The sequence below is a fragment of the Malaclemys terrapin genome, chromosome 22, assembly GCF_027887155.1.
Source record: "Malaclemys terrapin pileata isolate rMalTer1 chromosome 22, rMalTer1.hap1, whole genome shotgun sequence".
NCBI lineage: Eukaryota > Metazoa > Chordata > Testudines > Emydidae > Malaclemys > Malaclemys terrapin.
In genome coordinates, this window is record NC_071526.1 from 17,179,493 (window position 1) to 17,198,078 (window position 18,586).

At 52.8% G+C, this 18,586-nt stretch overlaps 1 protein-coding gene across 4 annotated transcripts in view; it reads right to left on the reverse strand.

Annotated features, from left to right (window-relative positions):
• COL8A2 (collagen type VIII alpha 2 chain) overlaps nucleotides 1–18,586 on the reverse strand; it is a 149,782-nt gene that overhangs the window by 100,860 nt on the left and 30,336 nt on the right. The window contains exon 1 of one of the 4 annotated variants that reach the window (XM_054012083.1): nucleotides 958–1,032. The exons of the other annotated variants lie outside the window; for them this stretch is intronic. The gene's annotated coding sequence lies outside the window, so the exon portion shown is untranslated. Of the gene's footprint in view, nucleotides 1–957; nucleotides 1,033–18,586 lie in introns of those variants that run through there. 4 annotated transcript variants of the gene reach the window in all.

The window sequence follows — 18,586 nt, forward strand, 5'->3', positions numbered from 1 at the left end:
GGGTGGCCACTCCGAAGAGGGGCGGCAGGTCCAGTTATTCGGCGGCAATTCGGCGGAAGGTCCCTCACTCTGGCTTGGAGCGAAGGACCTCCCGCCGAATTGCCGCTGCAGATCGTGATCGCGTTTTTTTTTTTTTTTTTTTTTGCGCCGCTTGGAGCGGCAAAAGCCCTGGAGCCGGCTCTGTCGCTGAGTTAGCTGGAGACAGATGATTTTGCGGGGAATGATGCCACAGGCAGAAGCAGCCTGCCTCACTGGGGGAAAATAAGGCCTGGCTCAAACCAGGCTTTTCCCAGGAACCGACGGCAGATCAGAGTTTCCAACGCACTGGACTTCAGTTCAAACAAACAGCAGATCCCAAAGCCTCCCCACTCCTTGCCTGCTGCACCAAGCCCAGAAATCGAAATAACCCGGCAGCAGTAAAGCTTGGAAGCAGCACAACAACATCCCCGCCACTGGCCCAGGCATGGATTTCTTTCTGCGACTCTATTCCCCATTTCAAAGAACCAGACTAAAAACCAGCTTTGTCCCCAAACAGGAGTTGTACGTCTACACTGCACCAAAACATGTGGCGGGACTATACAATTCTAGTGTAGACATTCGGGCTCCGGTTGGAGCCTGGACTCAGACCTCACAAAGGGGGTGGTCTCCAAACCTGGGCTCCCGCCCAAGCATCTACAGTGCTAGTTTTAGCCCCGCCGCCCGAGCCCCAGAATCCCCAGTCAATTGACCCAGACTGAGTCTTGTGTGCCACAGGGTTTTTATGCAGTGTAGATGTACCCATGTAGTTCTTATGAAAGACTAGAAACCGCGTCTTGCACATGCATGGAGAGACGGAGAGCTGGGATATTCCTCCAGTGACGGCAATGGCTGGAATGGGAATAGATTTGGGAGCATCTGGTTTTATGCAGCTGTTTTGCCTTCAGACCAAGGAGAGAGAAAGAAAAGAGAGATAATTACCATGCACTGCTCAGGCATGGCTCCACTCCATCAGCTGGAAGTCAAAGCCTGGCCCATCTGATCCACCTGCCAAATTCACAGGGATGCCTCCAGCCAGGGCTCAGTCTTCCCTGCAGTGGTGGATGCGGTGCTTTGTCCCTTGATCCATTCTCTCGCTGCCGATTACAGGGGTGCTCTCTCGCTCTCTCCGACTCTAGGTGAGGAGTGACAGCTTGTGTGTAAGCTAGAGGTAGACACATTGCAGAGTTCCTGAAAGTTTATAGGAGCAATGCAACCTCGTGTGCACTACAAATGATTTCCTCTGCAGCTCTTTCCATCGGCTGTTAACGCCACCTTCCTGTTTGCATTCTTCAGGTCAAATTCACCCCAGTGGAACTCCAGAGAAGCAGGGGGAGTTACACCTGAAAGTGCAGTTGCACCAAAGCTAGCAACAGAGCCAGGCATCTGCCTGTGAGGATTTCTTGACACGATACCCATGCGCTGTCTTTCTAATATCCCCACCGCTGCATCTGCTGGAATGACAAAGCCTGAAGAATCTCCTTCCAAATCCCAGCAAGGACCGACTGCTAGATGCCCTGTTCAAAGCCAGATGGTCTGAGCTAGGTATCTGCCTCGCCTGCCCCATTTCAGCCACCAAATAAGAGAGTTCTCTTTTGTACTCAGCACGTGCCACAAGAGGCAATCTTTGCATGCTATCCCCAACACGGGAAGCCTACGTTTCACTTAGCCTCCAAACTCATTCTTTCCTATGAAGTCTCTGGCAAGGCACGAGAGAGGCAATTAAAGTCTCACTTGGCTCCCTTGCCAACTGCATTCCCTGCTCCCATCCTCAACAATTAGTAACAATCTAGAGGAATTAAAGGTTTTCAGAGGTCCCATTTGGGGATAGTTTTATGGGGATGAACTTTAACTCAAAACTTGCTTCTGCGCTTTAAAGGCAGAGCTGAAAAGCCGCCTGGCTTGGCACCAGCCCGGCGCTCCTCATTCACCCCTCGCTGACCCTGCCGTTGCGAGCTGGTGGGGCAGCCATTGCAGAGTGGCGGGGGGCTAGAGGGGTGGAGACACTCAGCAGGCCTTAGTGGTAGTATATGAATCTGCAAAGAGGAACAAACATCTAAGGTGGGGAGGGGAGACATTGCAGGGACACTGATGGCCTTGGGAAAGGTTTGCGAAGTCTGATATTTGCAGTCGGCTCCCGCCTCCCACTGCTCATCCTCTATCCAGGATCATCCATCTGCTGGCAACACCACAGACATTGCCAAAGGTTACAGTACAGCGGCTGCACAGGGTTCCCCGCTCCTCTGCGTGTCACATGCTGCAGCCATATGGAATGCACGGGAGGAAGCGGGAATACAGCCCAGTGTTCTCTGACCCACACCCACAGGCCCTACTGCTTAACTTAAAAGAGTTTATGTCAGGGTGGGAGGGCCCTTTAAGGGACTGAGTCCCACCTGTGACTAATTAGCTGCTGCCTGGTGCTCGGTTTGAGGCCAGGGCTCAAGTGAGAGCCTGCAGGTCATCTGGTCCTTATAGGCCCAAAGCAGCTCACTTGGGAGAATCATAGAATCATGCCGGGAGCAGGTGGGTCAGGGAGAAGGGGCCAGGCAGCAGGACCTAGCTTCTCTGGTTAACTCACGTTGGACTCTTGGTTCGAGCAAGCCCTGAAAGAAGGGGCTGAAATTCCGGGACTGCTCGGAGCTTTATTTGATGCCATCAGATTACAAGTTGGCCCACAAGGCGTATGATGCATCCGACGGCCTCTTTAGGCTGCAGCTACTGGAGTGCAATAATCATACCCAGGGCCGGCTCTGGCTTTTTTGCTGCCCTAGGCAAAAAAGCCCCCCGCCGCCCCCGCCCCCCCCCCAGCGTGGCAGGGGAGGGCGCCGAGCCCAGCACGGGCCCGCAATCCCCGACTGGCCGGAGCGCTGGGGGGAGGACGGAGAGCCCGCTGCGGCTCCCCGCTCTCCCTGGCGGCCAGAGTGCCGGGAGCAGGGCGGAGAGCCCGCCGCGGCTCCCCGCTCTCCCTGGAAGCCAGAGTGCCGGGAGCAGGGCGGAGAGCCCCCGGCGGCCAGAGCGCTGGGGGGAGGGTGGCGAGCCCAGCCGGGGCCCCGCTCTCCCCGACCGTCCAGAGCGCCGGGGGGAGGGTGGCGAGCCCAGCCGGGACCCCGCTCTCCCCGACCGTCCAGAGCGCCGGGGGGAGGGCGGCGAGCCCAGTCGCGGCCCCGCTCTTGGGCCGGAGCCCCCCGCCGCGCCGCCCCCCTCCAGGCGCCGCCCCAAGCAGATGCTTGGTGGGCTGGTGCCTGGAGCTGGCCCTGATCATACCCAAGGGAGTGGATTTCGAGCTCTGCCATTTTGTGCAGGACACGGCCACAATGCCAGGCACCTTTTGCGGGAGGACAGATGGACACGCGTACAGATGGGTGTATTTATTATAAGACAGGCTGCATCCAGACAAGGGAAGGGGAGCACACACTGGTGAGCGCGTTACTAGTTGGTCAACATCATCACAGGGTGTGCCCACTAGAAGAGACTGTGGAGTTTGTCTCCCTCTAGGGACGGGTCCACATGGGAAGTTAACTGGTCCATGGGATGCCGGGCCATCATGCAGCCATGGCTTGTTACAACGTAGCCATCATTGCAGCTTGCAACATTATCTACCAGTGCGGAACCGGGGGCTCTTTCCTCACTTCTCCAAGTGGCGCCCCCACCCGATATCCTACCGGGACGAAGGAACATCGGACAAATGGCAGAGGCTTCGATCATTTCAAAAGTGGAATAAAAAATGAGACAGACCAAGATGCTGAACAATCTACTATAGGGAACAATCTGGCATTGGCTGGTAGGGGCCAGCTGGATGTCTCCACTATTCATTCTTTGATGATAAAGTAATAGGGAAGCTAATCTAGGACACAAAAGGCTGCTTGGACACCACACTGGTCGTGGGGAAATCTACTGCTCTCCGTGGCAGTGAGCTGAGCCCCCGGTGCTAAGCCCCCGGAGCTGGTCAAAACACAAATGTTTCATTTTTTCCTGCATATTCCAAAAAGCAACTTTTTTTGGTTTATTTGTAATTTTAAAAACCACTTTTACCAAATTTTCACTGTTGACCCTTTTTGTTTTCCCTTTGGCTCTTTCCCCCACACCGCTTTTTCCTGGTGCAGTTTAAAGAATACAGATGCACAAAACCACAGATGCAAACCTACACCCACCCACCCCACAACCCAGAATTGTATTTTTTTAAACAAAAACAGACATTTACACCAAAAAAATTGATTTCTCCAAATGAAATTAGCATGAAGAACTTTGAGTGGTTGCCCGGTACGGGGGTGGAGGAGAGGTGAGTTGTCCTTAGGGCAGTGAAGCCAGAACCATTTACAGCGATGACAACCCGCCTGCTGTCTGAAACTTGAAGCATGCAGATGGGGAGGCCATAGGGTTAATATGCCCAGAGGGACTAGGAAGTCTTCAAGCATCCCCTGTTAGCAAGGCCCAGAAGTTTCTGCCACCTTGACTGTCTGAGCTGCTGTTGTCTGGGAACTACCGAGCTGAAGACAAATAGATGCATTTATTACAAACCTTTTTGGTTTTGGCTTCAAGCTGGAAAACTATTCCGCCCCCATTTTCCCTATAGACAGCGTTCTTCGGTGCAAGAAGGGAGAAGCGCTCCCTTCTGTGAGAACTCACAAAGAGTCCAGAAATCAATCATGCTTCCCCCCTCTGGCCAGGCGGGCTGGTGGCTAGGACCCAGGAGACCCAGGTTCTATCCCTTCACTCTGCCCCAGAAGGCTGCATGATCCGGCTAAGTCATTTCATCTCCTTGTGTTTAGTTATGCTGGTAAGCTCCTTGGAGCAGAGAGGCCCTGATCTCAGCTAGGGGGCTCCCGTGACTGTAATACAAAGCTGAGCACTGCAGGGTTCACAATCCTGTCTACGCAGGCACTCACACCCTCACAAATCCCTCTTCGCATTGCAGCTGTGGAGTGGAGGCACAGCAAGGAGAGGTGAGTTGTCCAAGGTCACACAGGGAGTCAGTGGCAGAGCTGAAATTTGAATGGAGATCTCCTGACTCCCAGTCCCATGCCATCAGCTGAAGAGCTATAGCAAGCCTTGTCCTCCGTCATAGACTGGGGGGGGGGGGGGCGTGTGCAGGGGAAATAGCTTCTTCAGTTTGAAGGGTGTATGGGTGGGATCCCCCACTTCAGCCAGAGAAGAGCAGTCAGTTATTTCATTTATTCAATTTGTAAACAACGAAGCCCTCTGCTTAAGCCCTTGGGGTCAGAGTTAATGAAACAAAAGGCCAAGATCATTTCCAGAACAGGATTGTCTGAAACAAATGCTCAGGGGGAAAGGACACAGGGCTGGATAAACAGGGCAAGAGGCTGCTAGGTCAGGACTGGAAGGCAGATGAACCACACTGCACCTTGCCCCACATCAGCGGAGCCTGCAATTCACTGCAAACTTGGAACCAAACCTCTGCACTGGCTTTGCGGCATCAGCCAGCGCTCAACGCCCTGGCGGCCCGAGCCAAAATCCAGGCAAGACAAGCCTTTCCATTGACTGCATGGGGCTGCAGGGCCTGATGTGGCCAGGTGCTCTGCTCTCTCAATCCCCACTGACTTCAGAGGAATTGTCTTGGTGGAGGCATTCAGCGCCCATCCGGCTCAGATCCTGACCCAGGACCAGGACCAGAGTGGGTTCGGCGCTTTCCTCCACTGCTGGCTGTAAAGCAGTCTCTTCTCAGGGCTCAGAAGTCATCAGGCACAAGGCGCCTGCATTGACTTACGACAGGCTCAGAGCGGTTTGGACTCTCTGCCCAGGGAGCAAAGGGCTTGTGCATCTATCACGGAGTATAGAATTATGCAACCTACTGGAATGCTGGCCGGGGAGCAGAACGGCAGAATGATATAACTGCTTGTGAGCAGCCCAGAAAACTCAACAAACAAATATATTTCAAGAGCTGATGGGAACTGGCAAAGTTGCAAAACCAAAATATCTTTAAAATTTGAGAAAAATCACGCAGGTGGGAGGAAGCAATAATTCACTGGGAAGTATGAGAATGATTTATTTGTTATTGGGAAAGCTACTCCACAGGCACTTCAGGACTTATGTAAGGAACAGCAGAGACACACAAGTATCCGGATCCTACTCGTGCTATTTTTTCACCAGGGGGACCCCACTGTTACTGATTTACACCAGTGTAATTGGAAGCAGAATCAGCCAGGGAGACAGAGACAGACAGACTCACTCACTCACTCTTCTGGGTTCTAGGAAACAGCAAATATTTGGAGCCACTGGCTCTCGCCTCACTTGGTTGAAACCACATTGCTATGGCTGCAGATGCTGCATTGTTGTCGCTGACTGAAATGTATGAGGCTTAATATGTGGCAGTGAGGGATGAGGGAAAAAATTCAATCAATTCATCCTATTTTTCTAGAGGACTATACATTAAAAAGATGCTACAAAAAAAAGTATCGTCGAGTGCAGTTTTAGTAATTAATGCGACAAGGAAGGATGTTTTATTAATATACTGCTTTTAATCCTCAATAAACTAATAATATATATATATATCACTGAAATGCAGCCACCTCTGAGGTAGAACACAGCAGACAACTTGTACATATGACATCAGAGGAAAAGGAAAACTGTGACCAATGATAGTGGGGAAAATCCCCCTCCCCCTTATGGGTTCTCTTTAGGCAAACTTTCCATAATGCTCTTTCATTGTCCATGTTCAATTCTGTGCCAGCAAATATTAAACATTTGAATGCGAATCTGCTTTGCAGTTGCTTCCCTCGCTGTTTTGACCACGTAAATCATAAGCTGCCTATCTGCTTTGCAGTTGCCAAGGTTTCTTATGCTCGCAGATCAGAGAGCTAGACATTCCAACAATTGTTCCCACCCTTGATTCCAGGCACTGGCATAAAAGTAAGGGCCAGATTGTCAAAGTCACCTGTAGTGTTTGTACAAGGCAGATGGGACCCTGCTTTGAAGCAAGTGATCTTGTGTTTAAGGCACTGAACTGGAATGGAGAAAAATCAAGGATCTATTCCCAGCTCTCGCACAGCCTCCTTGTGTGAACATTCATCTCCCCATCTGTAAAATGGGGATAACAATACTTCCTATTTAGACTGAGCTTAGGGTGACCAGACAGCAAATAGGAAAAATCAGGACAGGGGGTGGGGGGTAATAGGAGCCTATATAAGAAAAAGACCCAAAAATCGCGACTGTCCCTATAAAATCGGGACATCTGGTCACCCTACCTGAGCTCTCTGGGGCAGGGACTGTCTCTCGTGTGTGTGCACAAGGTTTTGCAAAGCAGAGCCCTGATCCCAGTACTGTAACACAAATGAACAATAGAGTCCTGCCTGATAATTTCAGCAAATTGCAGGGAACTCACCAAGTGGGCTGGACTGGGCATGTCAAGGATAGATCCAGCAAGTCTTGGCCTTTCTAACCCATTGACCCATCCCCTCTGGTGGATCAGAAAGGATGAGCAATTAAAGCAAGGGCGGAAGATTGCTTTGCATTAAAAGCCCTTGTGTGGCAAGCACATTAACCACATCATCCTTTGAGCCCCAGAGCCTGTTGTGGAGGGATCTCTTTGCAGACCACAAGCTTTTCCCACCTCCTTTACAGCAAGAACATGAAATACTATGGTCCGGAAGGCCAGGCACAGGAAAATGCCAACCCTCGATGGAATGTGGCTGGGTTTGTTTTTGGCCTGGTTAAAACCAAAGTCAGATGAGCCCATGCAGTTATTGAGCCAAAAAAAAAAAAAAAAAAGAGTGTCCCATTAATATATTTCAAGTGGCATCCAAGCTGGCAAGCTGGGGGGGGGGGGCGGAGTCCAAGATCCAACCCCCGCGTTTAGAAGTTTGTCAGCAGAGGTGACATCCTCAGTCTCCTAGGAATACGCACCCTGCAGCCTCTCACGCCATCCCCTCCGCAGGATGCCTGGCTCGAATGTGGCAATATGGCCCCTCTGAGGCCGAGATCAGGGCTCCGTCACTCTAGGCACCGCACAGTCCCATAGCAAAAGAATATCCATCAGCCAGTAGTGACGTGGACAGCAGGGCAGAGGAGAGTGTTACTAGATTTGGGTGAATACCTCATAACCGTGTCCTTCCACAGCTGCTCCATTGAAACAGTGAATTCCCATCGACTGCTCCTGTGGCCTCGGGGTTCACTACAATATTCATAGACAGTCAGCAAGTTCACTGATGTGAAAGTTCATGCAGCGCAGGCGTTAAACTCCCTGAATACAGTTCTGTCTATGCCCCTCAATCCTGACCCGCAGCCCACCGGCTAATCCAATGCTGGGCTCCTCACAGCCACAGCTCTGGTGACACCCCTCAACCCCAACCAGTCTCAGGCCTCTCCTTAGATCCAACAATAGGCTTAAATTTCTGACCGGTCTCACTCCCTTTCCTCTTTAGATGATCGGTTTTGAATCGGTACGAATGACAAGAGCACAACTGACTCCTGCAAACCTCTCCTACACCGACACAAAACGCGAGGTGGAGACTGAGCAGGTCGGATTTCAGGCCTGAGGAGAATTTCATGGGTGGGGTCTAAACACCTGAGAACCAGGGCATCTGCTGGAAGGTGCGAGGCCACATTAACTCATCACCACTGGCATTCACTGAGCAGCTTGGACGATGCCCTCTGGGGATTTCCAAGTCCATAATGAACGGTTCAAGCATTGCAGTGTGAGTGGGACTGGAGGATGGGGTCAGGTTAGAGGAGGGACCTAGTTTGTGTGACACTAGGGGCTCAGGCCTGCAAGCTCGTGACCAAGCTGCTACCCCCCTTCGCTCCCCGGCCTCTCAGCACATAGCACTGGGCTCTGTGCACGCTCCGTTCCGATCTCTTTCCTCCCACTCTGCCCTTTGCCACCCCTCCTGCCAAGGAAACGCGAGAGGCGCCCGTTTCTCAGCACGAAGCTCTTGCCTTCAAACTAGCACCAAGTGCAGCATCACGCGTTCCCACAATTTATGGGCCTGGTTATTAGAGCAAATTTGTCAAGCCCTTAAGCTGAAGGGTCTGGATACAGGGAGATTGTGGAATGACTTATTATCCCCCTGCGCTCGCCGCTCTTGGCTCCGGCGCTGTCTTTCTTATTAGCGAGCTTCTTTTGTTGGCATGACATGCAACCAGCCCCTCCCCTGTCTGAGTCTTTCCATTCCCAATGCCAGTTTTTCAAGGCCCGTGTCCCCAGGGGATGCCCCTAGCCCGGCTCTGCTCACTGACAATCTATACCCACGTGCAGGCTCTTTGCCCTGCAGATGGGGCCAGGAGATGGGACCAGGTCCCTGTTGTGATTTCTCCCCTGCTCCATGGAGAAGAGTTTGGTGTGGGGCAGGGCGCCAGGAAGCCATCATTATGCTCACCCATCCAGTGAGCTGGCTTCGTTGCCGAGGCAATTCCTGATGCATTCTAGCCCTTCCTGGCTGTCCTCAGGCCGTCGCTCCCATGGCTGCCAGCTGCAGAGGGGCCCAGCTACCCCACACAGGCAAATGGGAGGGGTTCTGCCCCTGAGCTGTTCAGTCCATTCTCAACTGGTTGCCAGCTAGCTAGGATGGCACAGGTTGGCGCCCGGGCCAGCAGCTCAAAGCAGGCCTCTACCCTGTTCCCAGCAGGGCAGCAGAACTGCAGGGTCCCTGGGCTTTGGCCAGATGGCTCTGGCCAAACCCCTCCAAACCCTGTACCCCTTACTCTTTCCAAGCCCTCAGTTGCAGGGTGCTGAAGGAGGCAGGGGCTTAGCCATTGAACACTGAAGAGATGTGGGGTTTTCGCTAGGGATTCCTTCACCTCTAGGTGGGATTTGAACCCGGAACCTAAGTCTGGTGGGAGAGTGGCTGCCATCTCACACAAGGAGTGCAGAGACCTCAGTCCACTGCTTGTGCTGTAGCCAACAGAGTAAAAAGAGGATTACGTAGGAATTCCCTATTGGATCAGAGCAGGGTCCATCTAGCCCAGTCTCCAACAGAGGCCAGTGCCAGCTGCTTCAGAGCAAGGGGCAAGAACCCTGCAGTTTTGGGAAAACCTGCCCCTCGGGGAAGTTTCCTCCTGACCCCAATTCGGTAGCCGGTGGCTTGTGCCCTGAAACTTGAGGATTTAGCTGCTTTCTAAAAGTTATTTACTAACAGTTTTGCTATAACGAACGGGAACCGTGTTCACCACCCAAAGGTCCTAACCGTGGTGGCAATGAGCTCCGCCGCCGAATGGTACCTTTGTGACGCGCTCTCCAGTGCGGTCAGCCTAGCACAACATGGACCGTCACAATCTGGATGCAAAGCCCCTAGATCCTGGATGCTCCTTACAGCAACAAACTAGTTTGGAACCATCTTTTTTCTGAAGGGGGGGGGTGGGATATATTTAAAATTCTCACTTTAATTCTTCTCTGAGCTCACTTCTTATCAGCCCCCAATCCCTGAGCCCCCTGGTACCGACTCTGCTTTTAGCAACCAGGGTGAATCATGGACTCCACCCCACTTCTCTTTCTTGGCCTCTGTCTGGAGATTGTGAGCCGGTGAGGAAAGCTAATGGCTCCAGCGGGGATTGAACCCGTAGCTTCCTGGCAGCTGCTTGGCTGAAGAGAAGCTGAACATTGAGCAATGGTACTAGCCCATCCCCCTTTAATGAGCTGGGCCAGAGCTGCGGTGAAAATCAGATGTCCTGCCAGTGAGCTCTGGGAGTATGGGGAGGTGGTTTATAAAGATATAAAATGGGATTCTTTCCTCCAAGCGCTGTTCTCTGGATAGGGCCTTTGCTTTGCACTTTCCTCTGCAGCGGTGCCAGGAGTTGAACTGGGTTTCATTCACACACACAGGAGATTAGAAGGTCTCTCTCCCCGCTAGGCAGGAATCCAATGTTAATTTTTTTCCTGGGGTGCCCAAGCTGGCTTTGCTTTCGGCCCCTCAACGTGCATTGCAGCTGGGGTGGGATACTCTGCTCTGGGAGGCTGGAGGGTTTCAAAGGGCGGAGCACAGAGCTCTTACTGAAACTCAGAGGAACTTGGGTAGAGACTTCGACAAGTGCCTTTGAAAAAAATCTTGGCCCCGGGCCCAATGTCTACCTCCCCTTTCTCCTGTAGGCGTCATTCCCCATGGCGTTCCTTCCTCCCGTCTGTTGAGAATGTGTTCTCGAGGTAGCTAGTCCCTTTTCATAGCCCACACAGAGGATGGCTTCCCGGAGTGAGCCATCATCCTAGTTGGATGGGGTATTGCTGCACATGGTGGGATCTTGGCATAAGCCGTCTTCTGGCCGGCCAGCTCTTGGGATGGGTTCCTGGTGCATGAGTGTCTTCTGGTTCCATGGCTTCCCCTGCAGTGGAACTGCTCCTAAAGTCCTGGTGTTGAGTTGTTCCTTGGAAGCAGGTGCCCTTAGACACCCCCAACTCATTCAGTGCCTCAAGCAACTCTCACAGTCTCTTCTCCAGCTCTTGGAAGAGGAGAAGAGTTTCAAGGCCCCCTTGTCTCTACCCCTACACCTCCCTGGTGGCAGCACCATGCACACAGTTTTCTGCGGAGGCCCCCATGGCTGGTCACGTGTACACACCAATGCCTTTGCTCCGTACTCCCCAGCATTAGATGCACATCTGGGTAGCAGCAGCGGGGGAGGGATTTGAAACAGTAGGGCAACCCCCTCCTTTCACACCCAGCACTGAGCCTGCTTCTATGAACATTTTGGTGGTAGGAGCTTTGGCTGGGAGACGAGGCTATTTCTGGAACAGTTAGCACCACCCAGAGAGATGTCCGATGCTTCTCTCAACCTCCCAGCACAGCCGCTCGCTTTTATTGTTAAACTCACTGGCTCTTGCCCAGCTACGACAGGCAGGAAAACCCCCAAGTGAGCCAATAAAGGCAGAGCAGGCAGCATCCCTGCAAGGTGGGCGGGAATGCAGAGCAGGTCTAAGGTGTGCCAGGAAACCATGGAGCCCTTGGTTCAAACCCAGCTAAGGCCTGTATAGGCACCAGCCGTGTGTTTGCAAACAGGTTCTGTGAGCCAGTTGCAAGCAACACAACCAAGCTGTGTCCATGCACAAAAAGAGAGCAGCTGTTTGTGCACCCAGGCGGTGGTATTACCTGTGCATTGTGGGGAAAAACTGGGCCACTATCTCATAATGCTCAGGAAGGAACAGAGCACCCAAAAAACATCTACCCAGAGCAGGACCAGCAGCAGCGCTCCAAGGATGCCTGCCCCAGCCCACGGGATGTTGACGGGAGTCTTTGGGCTGATTTCAGCAGTCCAGGGAAAGCAGCGCAGGCTCTGAGCCCGCCACAGAGCAGCTCTTGAAGCAGATTTTGGGGGTCAGGGGGAGGCCTTTCTTGTCTGAACTCTGTTAGGATGGGAAGCTCTTTGGGGGCAGGAGTGTGATCCTGCCAGTGTCCCACCCAGAGCACAATAGCGCTCCAGCAACAAAGCCAATACATTCAGATATTGCAACCAGGCACGAGGCAGCCAAGTTATATCAGCAGCGCCGCGCCTGGGACGTTACAAACACGATACAGACGGAACAAGCTATACTTGCTTTACGGTATATCACACACACACACACACACACACCCACACACCCCAAGCTGGTGTGTACTCGGCCTGGCTCAGCTGTATCTCAGCTGCCGCTACCCAGGTTACCATGGCTGCATGGCTAGTTTATACTCCTGCTAGCTCTAGGAGACCGAGCAGCTGTCCAGGAGCAGGGGAATCGTGCCCCTAGCTCGTTGTGTAGATGTAGCCGCCCACCCACTAACGAGGCAATGGGGTCCAGTGTCCAGGACAGGGACTCAGGAGACCTGGTTGCTATTCACAGACCTGCTGGGTGACCTTGGGCAAGTCATCTCCCTTCTCCAGGCCTCAGTTTCCCCAGCTGTAAAGCAGAGATGAGGATATTGACCTACTTTGCAAAGAGGGATGAAGAGGGATACCTCCACCTAGTTCTTCTCTACCTGGGGCCACCCAGTCTCTGGGCCTCCTCATCTGTAAAGGGGGATGACAGCAAGCCCTAGAACGCCTGCCATCAGGAGATCTCAGAACGCTTTACAAAGGAAGTCAGCTGCAGTATTGTTCTTAACAGCACTTCCCTGGGGGTTGGAAGGACAAATACACTGAAGACTGTGGGGCTCGGACTACGGGAGCAGAGCTAGGGGACAGCATCATCTGCCACTTCCTTCTTCAGCATCTCGACTGGAGCTCAGCTCTGCAGCGGGCTTAGACCCAGGCCTCCTAACGCCCTGCAGTTCAGACCGGGGTTTTGGTCCAGCTCATGGTGACCACAGCCTCAGAATCTAACGCACCCTGCAAAGTTCAGGGTGGCGTTGGGATGCGGAGGTTGTTCGAGGGCCGGGCTGATCTCCAGAGCGGACCTGCGGCCGCAGGAAAGGGCTCTCCCCCTCTCTGCTCCCGGCGGGATACACTGGGAGGAGTCTCCTTGTTCCGGTTCCTGCTGCAACCATTGGGTTATTGTCAGCATCTTGCCCAGAACAGGGGTGTGCCTGAGAATTAACCAAACCCTACACTTTCTCCCCGTTACACTGCCTTTCCCAACCCAGACGATGCCCCGTCAGCGCAGACACCAGCCAGTTGCCACTGCAGTGGGTGGGTGGGTTGTTGAGGGGAGCCAGTGCTGCCCCCCCCCCCCAGCTCAATTATAATGTTTGTCTGGGGGCAGAGGTGATTGGCTCCAATGAGAGCTCAAAGGCACAGCGAGCTCCAGCCCCAGTAACCTTCAGGGATTCGTTTAACCAGGTCTGTTTGCTGGGTAGTTCTTGGAATAACAAATTGTATCAAAAAAACCTCCAAACCACAAAAGGGAACTGGTGTGCTGCCTGCTCACAAAGGCTGCTTTTCTGGAGGCCCCCAGCACCCCCCGATCTCCCTCAGTAAATTCAATTTAACAAGCAAACAGCACACTCAGCCCTGCTCTCACCCAGCCGCAGACCAAAGACTGGCCAGGGCTTCACATGATCCCTTGGGCTGGGAAACGGTGTCTTGAGCCAGGGCATCCCTATTAGACAACGCACACACAGCTGCCGGGGCCGCTGCTGCTGGGTCAGCACCGTGTCTGGAACAGACTGAAGGATGGTGTTACGTTCAGGAGCTGGCCGTACTTGTCCAGCAGCAGACTGCTGAGTGGAGAGGATGATCTATGTAGTAGTTATTTACAGCCTGTTGTTTTAAAATAAAATTACTGGGCCGGAGTCAATGGGGCTGTGCTGATCTACGCCACTGGGTCAGACCCCTTGATTTACCTGCCATTACAGATTCTTGTTATGTTCACAGCATACACCCAGAGAAGTTAGATCAAAACCAGCAAATACTCTTGCTGGAAGAGTGCAGCGTAACAATACGTCTAGTCTTAGACTCCACAACAATCACACCTGAGGTGACCAAAACCAGAGAGAGACAAAGCAGGCTGCTCCCCCGGCTGTCCACCTCAAACCTCCAGTTTTCACCAATTGCGTGTGAAAAGTAGCTCCTTCCACACTCCCCCGCCCCCGCAGAATACTCTCCACAGCCCCCAACACAAGAACCCCTCATGAGGTTAGGCAAGTGGGGATACACACAGAGCTGCTGTTCCCTTCTCCCCCCGTGCCTGTGGCTACACCATCCCTGTTCCCCTCCCCTCCACCACACACACTAATTGAAAGCAAATCAGGATCATGGCGGGGGCTGTGGGCAGGCCCCCCTCCCCAGCTCTGCCAAGCGAGACTGCCCATCCTTACCGTTGGCTGTGCAAAACAGGCCTCACGACACAGGCTTCCTCACTGTTCTGGTGCCAGCTAACGCTGCTACCTTTGCACACATTCCCGAGCACGGCCGTGCACCAGGGCAAAGCATGGCCCTGCTGGCTTTGCTTCAGGGCCTTCTGGGGGCGTGTGAAGCCCCTTGTTGCACTAGTCATGGGGTCTCTGCATGATTATTTATTCACACCATGGTAACCACTAGAGAGCCCAGTTAGGAATGGGGGGCCCTATTACACTAAGCCCACGGGCACCTATGGTTTAGGATCTGATCTTTGCAGTCCAGACAGTGACTATCTTCCCTGGGCGGGCGGCCAGGGCTGCTGCTGACTTCCTGGTGCACAGACCAGCCTGAGAAAGGCAAGGAGAACCAGCATGCCCTGGAGAAAGCACCCCCGGTGGAGTGAGAGGAGTAGCAAAGGGAATAGGACAGCAGTGCAATCACCTGGCTAGCAGTCAGCACTGTACAGACAGCCTCCTGTGTTCTCCCTGCCCCTGCCCTGCCGAGAGCACCGTTACCCAGCCAAACCAAACAAGCATGGCGGCCAACTATCTTGCTGCTTGACCTGTTCAATGTTTTGGCACAGTCTGGCTGAATACACGGCCAGTGCGGAGCAGCCAACGGGCAGCCCAAGCTGCTCAGAACATTCCTGTGCCCAGCAGAGCACCAGGGCCATTTGCTCACTGCCCTCTAGGCAGCAGGGCAGAGGCACCGCTTGGAGCAGGTCCGTGCCCAGCCCAGCAGCAGCTGGCTTCCATCGCTCATGCAGGAAGGGGGTTATAGAACTTCCTCCCCTCCCCCCCTATGCTCACTCAAGGAACCACGTTTTTAAAACATGGGCCCAGCGATGGGATGCCAGGAAACCTTAGAGGCAAGAAGAGCCTGTATGCTGTATTGGGATTGCACCACCAGTGTGTTAGAACAAAGGCCAAATACTCGCCTATTATTTCAGCTGTTCCCCATGGCCATAAACTCCCTTTCCCATATATGAACATATAGCAAGACAATCAAAGAGGCTCAACAAATGTATCCTAATTACGGCCCCAACAGATGTATTCTATATACCCCTAAAAGGGAATTTAAAAATTCCATAGGTCAGCAGAATGTATGCACGTTAAGTCATTTGTTACTGGGTATAAAAAGGCTTGCTCTACGCTTGTAAGGTGTGCTCCTCCCTCTGGCATGAGTCGAGGGGGACACCCGCTCAGCTGACTGATCAATAAAGAACTTGAAGCCGTCTTCTAGACTCCCGTGCCTCCTTGGGGTAATTGGGCAGCTCCAGGGGGAAACGAGCCCATTTGGCTAACAAATGGCGACTCCGCCGGGACTTCTCTCCCTGTAGAGGGCACTGACCGACGGCCGAGGGCGATTCCGATGAGTGGCCACCTCGAGCTGTTGCTTTGCTCGGGCCTCGGATCGTCACAATCGGCCGGGGCGGCTGTGTCCTCTCTAAAGAGAACTCTGAAGGACACGGAAGCAAGACGGCTTCAGAAGGAGGGGAAGTCTGACTGCCGGACGCGGCCACTTCGGGCGGTAAGTGCGTTTACCTCCTGGGTTTGAGGAATAACGCCCCCGAGGTGTGGGTTGGACAGTGGAAATCCCCTAGGCAGCCTGTATACGGGAAGGTATGTTAACATTATTGTAGCTTTGTAAATGTCTTGTTGTTGTGTTTTTGGTTAAAGGGTAAGCAAATAACAGCCAATGAGTAACGTAACTAACTCCACAAGTCCATGGGCCGTTTTTAACAATTATTGGGACTTGGAGCAACCTCAGGGATTACTCTTGTTTATAGGAAGGGTAATCTTGTTTCTCCTCTTAATGGTGTGTTGGAAACAGAGATTGTAACTGATTAAAGGATCTGTGTGAAAGATGAATGAGTGCTGCTGACAGGTCTGAGGCTTAAGCTGACTTCAGCCGCCCCAAGACTCCTGCGAGGGGAAACCCGGTGACCAGGATATCTTGATTGCAAGGGGGGTCAGCCGAACCTCGTGGCCCAGCGGATATCTGAGTTAAAACTAGATCCCTAAAAACCCCTTGATATCTTTGTCTTGAACAAACCCCTGGGTAGAACATAATGGGGTCCGGACAAAGCACCTTCTCCAGTACGCCCCTGGGGTGTATGCTGGAAAACTGGAAGGCGTTTAGACGCCAGGCTAATTATGGAATTGTATTATGTAAAGACAAGCTTGTAAAATTCTGTACTCTCGAATGGATGACATTCGGGGTGGAATGGCCCGAGGGAGGGACGCTCAAACCAGGGGTTGTACAAGCAGTACATAGCATTGTGACCTGGGATGGGCATTGGGACCAATATCCCTATATAGATATTTGGCAGGACCTTGTGGCCAATCATCCCCCATGGTTGCAAAAATGTAGATCACAAACTATTAAAACCTTAATGGCCCGTGCCCCTGTTAGGAAACCCTGTTTCCCTGTTAAGAAATCTTGTCTGCGGGCTGTGATTCCCTCTGCCCCTGATCCTATGCCCCCTCCCCCTTTGTATCCTGGCCTCCCGGCTCCGGTACCCTCAATTGAAATCCCCCCCCCCCCATCTCTGAGGATAATGCCTCAGCTGAAAGGGGTGAGCCAAGCAACCAGGATTTTTCCAAACGGGAGCCCCCTCCGATCTCTCTGAGCTCCCCGGTGTCTAACCACACCAGGAGCAAGGGTGGCCCGGTACTCCAAGGGCCCCTGCAACAGAATTATTTGTGTCCACTGCAGGAAACTGTAGCCCCTGAGGGTAATCTCACTATGGTATATGTTCCCTTTACCACTAGTGAGCTATATAATTGGAAGGGGCTTCGGGCAAGAATATAGAGGAACTTTTAGAAATAGCCATGAAGGTTTATGATCGGAGGGATGATGAGGAGCGAAAGAAAGGGGCCCGTGTTTTGGCCATGGCCCTGAGAGAAGGATATGCAGAAAGGGGGGACAAGGTTAAGGAGAAGCCAGGGCCACCTGGGAGGGGACGGGACCCCCGCCTGGGTCAAAACCAGTGCGCTATCTGTAGGGAAGAGGGGCACTGGAAGAATGAATGCCCCCGGCGACAGGCCATGGGAAAGGAACGTAAAAACAAAACCCCGTCCCTTCCCATCCTTTACAACAACACGGGACGTTCAGGGGAGGGATCTTCCCCATAGGGAAGCCGAGGGACCCAGCGGCCCCTCCTGGCTGCGCAAGCTGCCAGTCTGGATCCCACGGTAAAAATTAATGTGGAGGGCCGCCCAATTGAAGCCCTTATTGACACTGGGGCCACTCTTAGTTTGCTCCCCCTTAGTAAGGCTCCCCGAGGTAGAGCTCGGGAATGTGCCATGGTACAGGGGATAGAGGGACAAACTACAGCTTTGGAAAAAAACTTTGCCTCTCCTAGTAAAGGTAGGGGACCACCAAATTTCCCACCAATTTGTTTGCAGCCCCTCTTGCCCCATCGCACTGCTTGGACGAGATATTCTTACTAAACTACAGGCAGAAATCTCGTTTGATAAAGGGACTATGGAAGTTAGACTTCCTAAGCAGCAGTCTTCAAATTACCAGATGACCCTGATAAGCGCTGGAAATCACCTCCCGGAATGCTGGGGAGGAATGAAGAAAGCCAGCTGTCAGGGGTTAACCTTGAGGTTTGGGCAGAGGAGGGAGGTGTCGCTCGAGCCCGGAATGCTTCACCAGTGCATATTTCCCTTAAGGAAGGAAGCAGCCCGGTCCGAATTCGACAATACCCTCTTAAGCTGACCACTAGAATCGGGTTAAAACCTCTGATTCAAAAGTTTCTGCAGTGTGGGTGGATCAGGGAAGGCACGTCCCCGTACAACACTCCGATAATGGGAGTGCCTAAGCCTAATGGGCAGTATCGGTTGGTCCAGGACCTGAGACAGGTTAACAAGTTAAT